We start from the raw sequence: 13056 nt of genomic DNA on the forward strand, positions 1-13056 counted from the left end.
ATGGGTCGGGTTCGAAAGTATAAGCGATTGTTTAGATCGCTTACCTTACGACCCTATATATGCACTAAACTAAAAGTGACGAGCTAAGCATGTTAGGACATGCTTAACTAAGTTTAGAAAATAGGTTTGGCATCAAAACAAACGGCTTTGATGCTCACGAGTAGTTTGGTTACAAAATACGCAAGAATGCGCATTTTGGCCGAAACTACGACTCGTCACTGAGCCTAGATAACGTGGTAATCAGTAGGTATAGTCACTACGGATTATAACCATCGTGATCACGCTCACGTTATGAAGTTCCATGAACTTCGTGTTGACCATAGGCTGGTCACACAGAAAGTCAAACAAAACTTTGACTTTCGGACTCGAAAAGCGAATAAAAGAATGAAAGAACACTTATGAAGGGTCCCCGAATGCTAATCTAGATCAAAATGGCTCAGGTATGAAACAAAGGTTCCAACTTAGAGCTTTAGATCAGATTTTTGTGGGTTTTAACCAAAAGGGGGGGGGGGGGTATTTATAGGAAAAGTAAAGCCGTTAGGATCGTTTCTTGAATATCGTGCCACGATCCAAGCCGTACACTTGTCAAGATGTTGTGGTGGCTTAATGTGACCCTAACTCTACAGATTGTGAAAGGGCATTGCCCTTTGGGATGTTTGAAAGGCCAATCTTATCAAGAAAACAAAGTTTCTGTTACTGAAGGGGCCATGCGGCCCGCATCAGGATCATGCTAAAAAATGATGCCTAAACTTCTAAGGGCATTGTGAAAGGGCATTGCCCTGTTGCATGTTTAAGCCATTTCCGACACTTCTAAGGCCCGTAAAGCCAACTTCAAGGCCCTAAAATGATGCCTAAACATTGTGGACATGAAACATGCTAAAAAATGTGTCGGATGTTGGTTCGTTTGGCCGTACGATCGCGATGTTCGGTTAATTACGACGGAATGCGCATAAGCGCGAAAAATGATCCAAATGACGCGACGAATGGATTTTTCTCATGTCAAACACTAAGGCATAATATAAGGATGCTTACATAAATTTTTGGATGTCCGGATGTATTCAGAACGTAAGTTATGCGCGAAAATGCAAACTTGTGCACTTTTTGACACTTTTAGCCCCTGAATGATCCAAAAGTTTGTTTTAGCATACCAAACCCCTCAAAGCCTATTTCTAAGCTATGTCAAGGATATTTATGGTATGTTTAACTTATGGACATGTTCCGGAATGTTCGTTACAGTTCGAATTGGCATACTTTCGTAGTTTTCAAGTTTAGTCCCTGTAAGCGAATTAACTTGTTTTTGCCATACCAAAGCCTTTAAAACTTATTTCTAAGTTATGTAAAGGTTATTTAAGGTATGTTGAGTATATGTTGATGTTTCGAAGTATTTGTCGCATTATACTGAGTACGTTTACGCACCAGTTTGCGTATAATTCTCCAGAAAGCGATGTAGAGTTTGAAATTGAACAAAAGTCAAAACATGAAAAATGTAAAACACAACCAAACAAACAAACATTGGGATCAAATAACATTGTTTTATTAATAATTGAACTGTTCACAATGATTAAAAGCACAAATGTTACACAAACCATATGGAGCAAACATGCTATTTTGAAAAGGTGGGGACTAAAGGTGAAAAAACGTGAAACCACATGGACTATCCGGGCAATTATCTCTAAATTTTATTAAAACGTTAGCAAGGGCTAGAAGCAAAACAGATTAAGAAACATTAAAAGCTAAAATTACATCAATTTCTCTAAGAAAGTGTTTTAGCAAAAGAAAGATTTTTATTCAAAGAAAAACTAGTGATTTTGTGTCTTCCATAATCTTCCCCACCGGAATTGACTTGATGGAAAAAAGTCTTTTCATTTGTTGCCCTCCAAGTATTATAACATGCTACCATGATAATTTCATACATTACTTTTTCTTGGCTTGTGAGAAAGGTAACCTTTTTTATGAATTTCAATAAGATTCTTTCCTTGTGAGAAATGTAGCCTTTTATGAATTTCAATAAGATCTTGCACCAAGAAGGCATTCCACATCATGAGCTGATCTAGTTCCAAATTACTAAAGCGGTATAACGCTCAGTTGGGATCTGCCTTGCTGATTCATTGGCTTCCTCACACAAATGATATGTCAATTACCCCGCATCTATGTTTCGTTTAGCAAGCCCATCAAGAATTGGTCGCATTTTAGCTTTCCAAATGAGAATATTAACTTTCTTTGGGAGCGAGTTATTCTAAGGCATAACATGCTTGATAGTTGATATCCCATTTTAGCTCGTGAGTCTAAACGAGCTTTGTATTTCAGGCTTGATAATTAAACGAGCTCTATTACAAGCTCGGGCTCGTTAAGCTCGGTTCGTTCGAGCTTTTAACGAGCCGATAATGAGTAGCTCTCGAGCCTCTAGGTTTTTTTACACCCATATCTTCAACCCATCACCAACTCCAGAGAATGCTACTAACATTGGTGTTACGTTGTTTAAAGCTAGTCACCAAGTTAACCGAAACTTCAAAAGTCTCTGATGACATGCGTGGCTAAGAAGCATAAAGAAATAGACATAGCAACATAACTAGCTAAGTACCTTCTAGTATCAAAAACATCTTGCTACGATACCTGAATACTAACACGGTATAAGGACGTACACCAAATCCTAGGAAGACATACCTAAGAAATACCACACCACCCTTGGGAAAGGGAACTCTGGCCTTTAGCACCAAAAGGGTAAAGTCATATTGCACGTATGAAAAGGAGTAGAGAAGCTATCCTGAGCCAAGCTTAATCTAGGCAGGAACTTTCACCTATAAAAAGGGTGTCTCGTGCATCCCCCGTAAGTCCATTCTCTAACTTCACACTCACTAGTAATAATTCACACTTACTCCCTAAGAATATCTCATTTATTCTCACATCAAAGTCTGGAACGCAAGACGCCCCCTTTTGCATTGAGGCATTGGTCTTATTATAGCAACAATCTCAAGTAGCTCTTATTTAGAGTTATGGAATTTCGGTCCAATGATTTTGATTTGATATTTAAGTGTAACAATGTTAAATTTCAGTAGTACTAAAAGGCAACCTATTTTAAGGCCTTATCAACAATCGAAGTGTAAACCCTAAACAAGTGATATAAAAGTGAGATCGAAGCTATGAAAACGGTGCTAATAATGAATTTCGCCTTTTTTATTCGTTTGGTGGTTAGGGCTAGGGATCTTGAGGTTTGGATTAATTGAGTTGTGTTGTAACTTTGAAGATTGACTTGTTGTAACAAATGTGGACTTTTATTAATTATACTTTGTTTAATTTGTTTTCTTAACTAAAACTTTGACCATGAAAAGGGTTAACTTCAAAGTAGGGTTGTTAGAGTTGGTAAGTAGGGTTGTTAGAGTTGGTAGGGTCTTAAATAGCCTTTATTTTGGGTTGTTTTTACAACAAGGCTTAGGTGAGACGCATGTATGGACAATCCTCATCTTAGCGCTTCGAGAATTCCTATTAAGAAGCAAATTAGCATCGTTATTCTTACTAAAGGAGCAGGTCTCTTGCAATCAGCCTCCGCGCGAGAATGAGTGATCCATTCTTTGGAGGAGATAAGTGTGAGAGTAAGGAGAGTACGAGAGTGAGAGAGTAGCAAAAATGAACTTACTGAAATGATGTGAGGTATCCCCTATTATAGGCGAGGATTTCCGCCCAAGGGTCTACCCTTGGTAAACTCACCCTCTACTTCAGGTAAGCTTATCTCCTTGGTTTTACTTGTGCATACATAGGGGTGTAAACAAGCCCAGAGGCTTGAGAGCTACCTGTGATTGGCTCGGTTAAAAGCTCGAACGAGCCGAGCCTTAAAAAGCCCGGGCCCTAGCTCGAGCCTGAAATAGAGCTCGTTTAGTTATCGAGCCTGAGCTCGAGCCTGAAACACAAAGCTCGTTTAGGCTCGCGAGCCTAAACAAGTCCAAACAAAGTTTTAAGTGTTACATATATATATATATATATATATATATATATATACTAGGTTATCACCCGGGAACTTCCCGGGTAGGAAAATTTGATTTACATTAATTATAAGTTTGTAAATAAAATAAATACAAACAAAGTGATATAAATAAAATAAATACAAAGAAAGTATTATAAATATTCTACATTTTTTCCATAAAAAAAAATATGTTAAGGCAAATGGAGACCATCCCATATTATTTTGCCTCCCAAATTCAAAAGATAAATATTCCAATCATTTTGCTACAACTTTCCAAATCTTCCAGCAACCTGACAAAATTTCTTATAAAGTGTGCCCTGTGTCTAGTGTGTAGAAGTGGCAGTTTCGACGCGTTATATGAGTGAATAGGTTTTTCGTCTCAAACGGGTCAAATGTGTAAATTTTATATAAAATAAGTTATAATTGCACAACATATTTAATATTTATAATACTTGAGAGATTAAAAGAAATTTTTGTTGGCAGGTTGGTTGGACAACGCAATGTCATGATATAAAGTTATGTGTTTTGATCAACCCAACCAGCCTATTTTGCCACCAATTACCGGTTGATATGGATACACATAATCTCATTGTGTATTAGAAGTTATAAGACACTTAATGCTACTATGACGCTGTCATTTTAATTTCTTTAGGTAAGTCATTGTCGACCAGCTCTAGCTCTGACATCACCATATGTCATCAAGATAATAGCAACTCCTTTTAGTTCTTGAATCTACAGTTAAGCCAAACATCAGTTCGAACATTTCAAGGATCTAAAATATGTTTGCAAAAATATGTTTTTGTTATAATAATCCACCTGCTCACAAAGTGTTCCTAATCTTCGAAGTGCATGCCTTCCATCATCGAAAAGATAACCTGTTCACAAATAACTTTGACATTTATAAACCACACGAACATCTTAAGGGGATATAGTTTACATGAATTTAGCATAAAGAAATCAGAAAAATGAAAACTGCAAAGAGAAAAAAGCACAAAATATGATGGTAAAGCCGATGTATTTAGTTGGAAATAAATTACAAACAAAATATCATGTTCAATCCATTTTTAATTTTTTATCCCAACTTGGACTGTTGGTCAAAATATTTCACAATCGACAACGCATCCTTTTGCGTTTTTCTTCTTGCCGGCAATCTCAGTCTCCGGTGTAACTTTCGTTTTCAATGACTCGGCAATAGCACTCTCCTTTCTTTTGTGAATTGCTTCTTCTTCTAAACTTGCTTCAGATTTGATTAGTATCTTTTAATTCTACCCCTGGCTTCAAATCAATCAGAAATTTTGATGCGTTTCCAATTTATCTATAGGAATAAACCTCAAGCACATGGGTTCAGAAGGAAACCCTAATAAAAAGAAAACTCCAGAAGGAACAAAAACCTTAAATATATTGATAAAAGGAAGAAGAAACATTAGGAGGGAATAGAATTTTAGGGCGGTGGAACGAACATACCTGATTTTGATTTATCCAAATAATTGTTTGTACCATTACCACTGATTCACTAACGTAATGGAGATGTAGAGAAGAACGGCGGTGAGGAAGCTAATTGAAAATGAAATTAGGGTTTGTGTGGTGGGAAAGAAGTCGTGTTTAGAATGTTTTTAAAGCGGGTCAAAAATGGGTATTTGGGGATCCACTTAACAAAATAGCGGACCCGAATTTTTGGAGCCAAAACTCACATTGAGAAGCTCTAATATTGCGCCACGTCAGTCCAAATATTTTCATTTATACATATAATATATATATATTATTTTTATATTATTTTCATTTAGGAATTGAATCCTCTCTAACTGATGCTTTTGGATTCTTTTTATATTATTTTAAAAGTTAAGTCTACACTTACTCACTTAGATGCTAAACTAAGTGCCGAGGTGAATTTCCAACCTCAAGCCAATCTTCTACCATATCTTCTTGTCCTACTTTAGAGATCCTTTGCTTGAAAAGTCCATACCTGTCAAAGACCCAAGGCATTATTGATGGCATCAATCTTGCTGAGAATTGTTTGTATCTTTGGCTTGTTATTGTCCAGAAGAATCTGACGAACATAGGTAACACTCAGCAAATGTGTTCAAAAACATTTTTATTGATGGTTGTACTAAAAACCTTAGCTAAAATTCTTATACCAAAGATGTTTATCCCTCATGTTCAGGTGAACCTATCTGGGGATCTATGAAAAATGGTAAATAATAATAATAATAATAACAAATAATCTAACCTCATTTATCAGTCGACAAAAGATGAACATTTTAGAAAGTTTTTTCCTACCATTCCATCACCAGGTCCTTCATACGCTACGTATTTGTCATTAAGGTCAGCAGCAATTCAAGAAAAAAAAAAGTTAGTGTACTGATAAGTTAACAAATAACTTTAGTTATCCACATAACATCTGTCACAAAAAGTTTAAATCTTGCCCACATGTCATTGATGTCATTTGTTGTTCTCCAACTATTGCCAACATTGCCTTACATGCCCATTAGAAGGGCCATCTTCACCCCTATTAAAATTAAAAAATAATCAAAAAGAAAGAAACTGGTTTAGGGGAAAAAACAGGTTCACGGGTTTGAGCCACAAGTATCTAGTATGCTCATTTATGATATTACGCGGTTATAAAAAATACTCTTAAGGATTCCCATTTTCGAAACCCAATATTGGACTCACCCCAAAAAGGAACAGTGAAACAACTATATATGATACGATCTTGAAATAATAATGAATAAAATTAAGAAAAAAACAAAAATCACATAAGAAATCAAAGAAAATCACTGATGAAAATTAATGAAAAAAAAATGAACTAAGCAAATGATAAACTTGATTTAGAATTACAGAACATAAACAAACGCTCAATAACCACATATAAAAAAAGATCTAAGTACATTTAAAGCACAAGTTCGAATCCACACAAAACACCACATGATCGTGAAACTGATCTAGCCTTTCCCTTAACTGTTCTTTTTCTCCTAGTTCAACAATCTGACCTTATGTTCTGTACAACCTAATAAAATCATGGAACATACAGGATGAAACTGAAATTGAACAAAAAGAACATCAACCAAGCAAAAATATACCGAAAAATGGATGAATTACGAAATGAACAGATCCACTTTAATCGAAGTACGAAGATAAAAATCGAATTACCTTAAAGGCCTAAACTTAATTGTAACCCCTTCTTCCTTTGAATCACGACGATGGGCGAGATCGGCTGAAAGCTTCAATTAAGGTTTGAAAAAGAAATATAGATTGACCTTCATAGCGATACCCAGGAAGCGTGATTGTGAATGAAGGTTTAGGTTATTGAAGAGGTTGAAGCAGAAGAGAAACAGGGTTTTTGTAAAAGAATGTATGAGCATCCAGAAACGGCGTGAAGGAGAAGACTGAGGAATTAGGGTTATTACATACTTTATATAACCGGGTAAAAAAATGGGTATGGGCACCGCGCCTCAACCCATATTTCGACCCATTTATTTTCCCGCTCAAATCAATGTGAGGAGGCATCACAAGATGCCATGTGTCCCAAATTATTTACATTTATTATGTATAATAGATAATAGATATAGACACACACATACATATGGGAAAGGATAATAAGAAAACCTCATTGAGTTGAGAAAGCTTTGAAAATTCAATCTCCACCATTTATAAAAAAAAATCTTTGGTTGAGATTCAATTTACATAAAGTAACTTTTCTGACCATATAACAGACTAATATGTCACAACTTTTTCTTTTTAACTTTTTTGTCTGACACAAAAAGTGTAACATGTTTAGGTTTTGTCTGTTGCCCCAAATTTTTTCTACAAAACATGTAACATGTCTTTTACATGCGTTACACATTGAAAACTCATAAATTTTAAGTTCGAAAATATTACACTTCGTAAAACATTCAAAATTTGTTCTTAAGAACAAAAAAATGTAACATGTGATGTTACATCTATGTAAACGGGCGAAAGAGATGTAACCTATCAACTTTCTCTCTCCTGACAAAATTGTTACATGTCAGAATCATCTGAAAAAGTGATGTAACACGTGGCAACTTGTGGTCCATTCATTGAGTTTCTTGAGTTTTCTGAACCCAAAAGAGTTTTCCTCTATACTTCCAATATATATATATAGGGGACCGCTAAAATGAAAACCACCTCCAGTTGTAAGAACCGTGAGAACCAGTTCCTAGCCATTAGATCAACAAGATCAATGGATGAGATTAAAAGTAACTAAAAATAATATTAAATGCTTTTTGTCTTATTATGTCTTTAAGATTTTAATCCAAAAGGGTAATTTAGTAAAATAACTCTATTTTGTCTTTTTGTCTTTTATTAGTTTTTTGTATTATTATATTAATTTTTATTTTTTAAACATAACTTTTTTATTAAAAACACTTTTAAATTCAGATTTTTTTCAAAAGATTTTTTATACTTTTTACAATTTAAGTTTTAGGTTAAACTTTTTACGTTTTTTTAACGCGCCGTTTTTACGTCCGGCTTTTTCAAGCGTCGTTTTTTTAACGCGCCGTTTTTTCAAGCGTCGTTTTTTTAACGCGCCGTTTTTACACTTTTTTTAACACGCCCTTCTAAGATTGAGGCAGTGAAAAATTGGTGTACGCCTAAATCCGTGTCCGAGATTCGTTCTTTTCTAGGATTGGCGGGTTATTACCGCCGATTCATCGCAGATTTTTCTAAAATCGTTGTTCCTCTTACTACTTTAACCCAAAAGGAGAAACCTTTTGTTTGGGGTCCAGAACAGGAGAAATCCTTTCAGACCCTTAAGAACCTTTTGTGTAATGCTCCTGTGTTAACCCTACCGTCGGCAATGATGACTTTGTGGTATATTGTGATGCCTCGAACCGTGGATTGGGCTGTGTGCTCATGCAGCGGGACAAGGTTATTGATTATGCCTCTCGTCAGCTCAAAGTGCATGAGAAAAACTATACTACTCACGATCTGGAGCTTGGTGCGGATATTTTTGCGTTGAAGATCTGGCGACACTACCTTTATGGTACTAAGTGTGTGGTCTTCACCGACCATAGGAGCCTTCAGCATATCTTCGACCAAAAAGAGTTAAACATGCCACAGAGACGTTGGGTGGAACTACTTAACGACTATAACTGCGAAATTCGCTATCATCCTGGCAAGGCGAATGTCGTAGCCGACGCTCTCAGTCGTAAGACCGATTTCAAGGTTATTCGTATCTCTAATGATCTCCACGCATGTATTCGTGATGCCCAGTATTCATCAGCAAATGAAGGAAGTCTAGAAGAAGAAATCCACGGCGCTAGGATTGACCAGCTTGAAACAAAACCTAACGGACTGCAGTACTATCTAAATCGCATCTGGGTGCCAGATCGCGATAATCTCCGTGAGCTTATTATGACCGAGGCTCACAAATCCCGCTACTCCATACATCCAGGCGCTAACAAAATGTACCAGGATCTGCGTACGACTTATTGGTGGCCTGGCATGAAGAGGGACATTGCTATATATGTGTCTAAGTGCCTTACCTGTTCGAAGGTAAAGGCTGAACATCAGCGTCCCTATGGACTCTTGGAACAACCCAAAATCCCTGTCTGGAAATGGGATAGCATTGCTATGGACTTTATTACCAAACTACCCCGTACCTCTAAAGGTCACGATAGTATCTGGGTGATTATAGATCGTTTGACCAAATCCACTCATTTCCTTCCTATTCGTGAGGATTACAGAGTGGAGAAACTTGCTCGAGTCTATACTGATGAGATTATATGCCGTCATGGCATACCTCTTAACATAATCTCGGACCATGATGGTCGTTTTACTTCGCGTCTTTGGCAAACATTTCAGTCCGCTATGGGTTCGCACTTGAATCTTAGCACGGCCTTTCATCCTCAGACAGATGGACAGACCGAGCACACTATTTAAACCCTAGAGGACAAGCTCCGTTCTTGTGTCATCGACTTTGGTGGTAACTGGGATGTACATTTATCATTGATAGAATTCTTGTACAACAATAGCTACCATTCCAGTATTCAGATGGCTCCTTTCGAAGCTTTATATGGGCGAAAATTTCGATCTCCTCTCAACTGGCATGAGATTGGGGAAAAGCAGTTCACTGGCCCTGAGATTGTTCAAGAGATAACGGATAAGATTCTCATAAAACAATCAAGAACTGGAATATAGATACCTTATATAAACTATATGCAATGCAATGCCTAATCTAACTCATAAAACAATCAAGAACTAGAATACGGAAAAGTTGGGTTGGCCAGGATGGCCATCCGATCAGACTGCCATCCGATCGGATTGCCACCCTATCGGATGACCACCCAATCGGACAACCATCCGATCGGACTGCCATCTGAATCAAACCACACTTTCCCTTCTCTTCTCCTTCCCTTATAAATAGGCCTGTCACATCACCTTTTCAGTGATGTGACAGCTCTGCTCGACCAAGAACACGCGCACTCGCTATTTCTTCATTTTCTCATCAATTTCGGTACGTTTCAAGCTAAATCCTTGTACTTTCTCACACTACACATCATTCTCCACGTGATTCTCGCTTGAAATCACACTTTTCACCGTGAAATCTCTCAGATCTGAGTTCTTGAGGGTGACGTCATCATGGCAGTTGTACAAACTACCATGTAATGTCATTCTAAGCAAGATCTAGCCCAGATCTAAGGTATTTCATACGTTTTTTACACTAAATCTAAGCTAAAACCTATACTTTTCATATAAAACTTAAGTTTCTTCATCTCTTTCCTCAATTTCTGATTTACTTCGGTGATAAACGTGCCAGAACGAACTGTAGACTCAATCGGTAGCCTAGAGTTGGTTTAGGAACGAATTGTTCACTGATTAAGACGATCACGAGATGGATTCCGGTATAAACCCGTCACCAACAGACAAACGGGTCGGACTGGGGTGATTCCAGACCGATCAGAATGTCTGTAAAATGATGAGTAACTGATTGCCTCAGTCTGGACCGAGACGTCACCATAAATTTTCAAACACAAGGGTCACCCGATCGAACGGCAACCTGATCGGACAACAATCCGATCGGATAGCCACCCTATCAAGTGACACTTGTCTTGAAGCTCTCAAACCCTTGGTAAACAAACAAAAACATGGAAGTTTGATCGAATGGCCAGCCGATCGGACAACCACCCGATCGGACAACCATCCGGTTGGAATGTCCAGTTCAACAACACTCGGATCAAGTGGTAATCCGATCGGATTACCATCCGAACGGACAAGCCATCCTGGTCCCTTCATGCAAATCACAACCGAACGGGTGGTAACCCGATCAGATGGATTGTCACTTTACATCTCAAGTCTCATCCGACCGACCGGCCATCCGATCGGACAGCCGTCCGATCGGACAACCCTTCGACCCGGTGACTGTTTTTAACACTTTATTCAATCTCAATACGCTGCTCGACTCTTACCCTACTGCAATCTAATCAGGCTAAGTCTAAAAAGAGCTCTCTTTGATCCAATAGCAGTTGCGACTGTTTAAGCAATCACTGTGAGTATACTCGACCCCCTTTTACTTTAAACTTTTGGGGTGTAACATGTATTCTATGAAACTTAAACTTGATTCTTTGGAAACTTATACTCTATTCTATGAGAAACTTGTGATTCTTGATTGTTGACTCTTTGTGCTATGTGACGTTTAATCCAGAGCGTGTAGTTCCGCCTTAACAATAGTAGCGCTATAGGAGATGCACCTACCCCATTATTCTCAGAGGGTATTGTTAGGAGGATTCTAGTTTGCCTTGAGTCTTGGGTAAACATTAAAGCATCGGGATACTTGGGCTATCACTGCGTGGACTGCGACACTAGCACGACTGAAACTACTTTTGTTACATTTACCATGGATATGAGTTGTTTAAATCTATTATTCTATGATCAAACTTGTATACTCGCCAATACTTTTGTATTGATATTTTAATACATGTTGCAGGCTGATAGGATGCTATGGAATGCATGGAATCTAGCTAGGAGATACTTAGAAATGTCACCTAGTTAACTTAGAATCTTTTGAACAATTTGAACAATATTCGTTATGGTTTGTATTTGATACTCGTGTTGGTTGTGTTTGCTTTTAGACAATGTTGAATTTGATCTAAATTCCATTGAAACAAATAGTGTTATGGATTCTCATGAGCAATCTGAATGCTTAGTGCTCGCACCCCGATGTTCCCGCCATCGGTTGGGGTGTGACAGGCATAGACTCCTGATTTTAATTTTTTTACCAAATAGGGTTGTTATAGTCGGTTTTAATTTAGATATTAAATTTGCGACATGACCAAAAACCCTTTCACCTCTCGGGACAATTATTTTTAGATAACCTATAAAACTAAGTTTGTCGCGACTTGGAATAGCCAATTTTAAGTTAATAGAAAACTATTAAGTTAATAGTTTTGGAAAATAAAAACTAGTTTAATTTGCGAAACTTAATTGGTTTTTATTTGTTTCAAAAACAACCTTTGTTTTATAACAAACACTTTAACAAGTTGTAAAAAATAATTTAGAACTTGTTTTAATGTGATTGTTTTTAATATTTTAAAACTCCTTTTAAAATCATGTTAGTATTTAGGTTGGTTACGTTATAACAATTTATAAGATAAAAACAACCACAATAGCAAGATAAATATGTAAATCCATATGGCCAAAATTGTTCAATCTTGCTAGAGCCTAATAGCAAGATCAAACGGGTCACGGGGTCACAACACACAAACAATCACAAGGATGGACTTGAGTGCATCTTGTTGTCTTGAGCAACTTCCACTAACTCCAAGACTCCTCTTGGCATTCGGTTTTGCTTCGGGTCTTCGTATCAACAATATTTAACAAGTAAATACAACAAAGACAAAAGGCCTATCTATTACAACTTTGAACCACAAGACGGGTCAAAACCATAAACTAATCTATTACAACTTTGAACCATCTCGGTGGCCAAAAATAATAATTACAAAACCCAATAAAATATAAACTACAAAACAAGGTCGGGCCGGATTTACATATCACATAACAATCACAAAATAAACTCGGCAATGTTTTGGTCAAGCAAAACAAATAAAATATTGACCAAAAATAAAGTGCCCTTAAAAAAATAC

General features: G+C 37.1%; 1 long non-coding RNA gene across 3 annotated transcripts; it reads right to left on the reverse strand.

The window, feature by feature from the left end:
* Window positions 1-4059: 4059 nt before the first annotated feature.
* Window positions 4060-7363, reverse strand: LOC110912280. Of its 3 annotated transcripts, XR_002577816.2 has the most exons (5): window positions 7106-7363; window positions 6186-6464; window positions 5423-5921; window positions 4775-5315; window positions 4060-4690 (listed from the first exon to the last, which is right to left on the reverse strand). It is a non-coding gene; the product is annotated as an uncharacterized LOC110912280 (long non-coding RNA). The 3 variants fall into 3 exon arrangements; XR_002577814.2 differs by having other exon boundaries at window positions 4775-6005; window positions 7106-7361; XR_002577813.2 differs by having other exon boundaries at window positions 4775-5921; window positions 7106-7357.
* Between the last annotated feature and the right edge of the window lie 5693 nt (window positions 7364-13056).

This window comes from Helianthus annuus, chromosome 15 (genome assembly GCF_002127325.2).
Source record: "Helianthus annuus cultivar XRQ/B chromosome 15, HanXRQr2.0-SUNRISE, whole genome shotgun sequence".
NCBI lineage: Eukaryota > Viridiplantae > Streptophyta > Magnoliopsida > Asterales > Asteraceae > Helianthus > Helianthus annuus.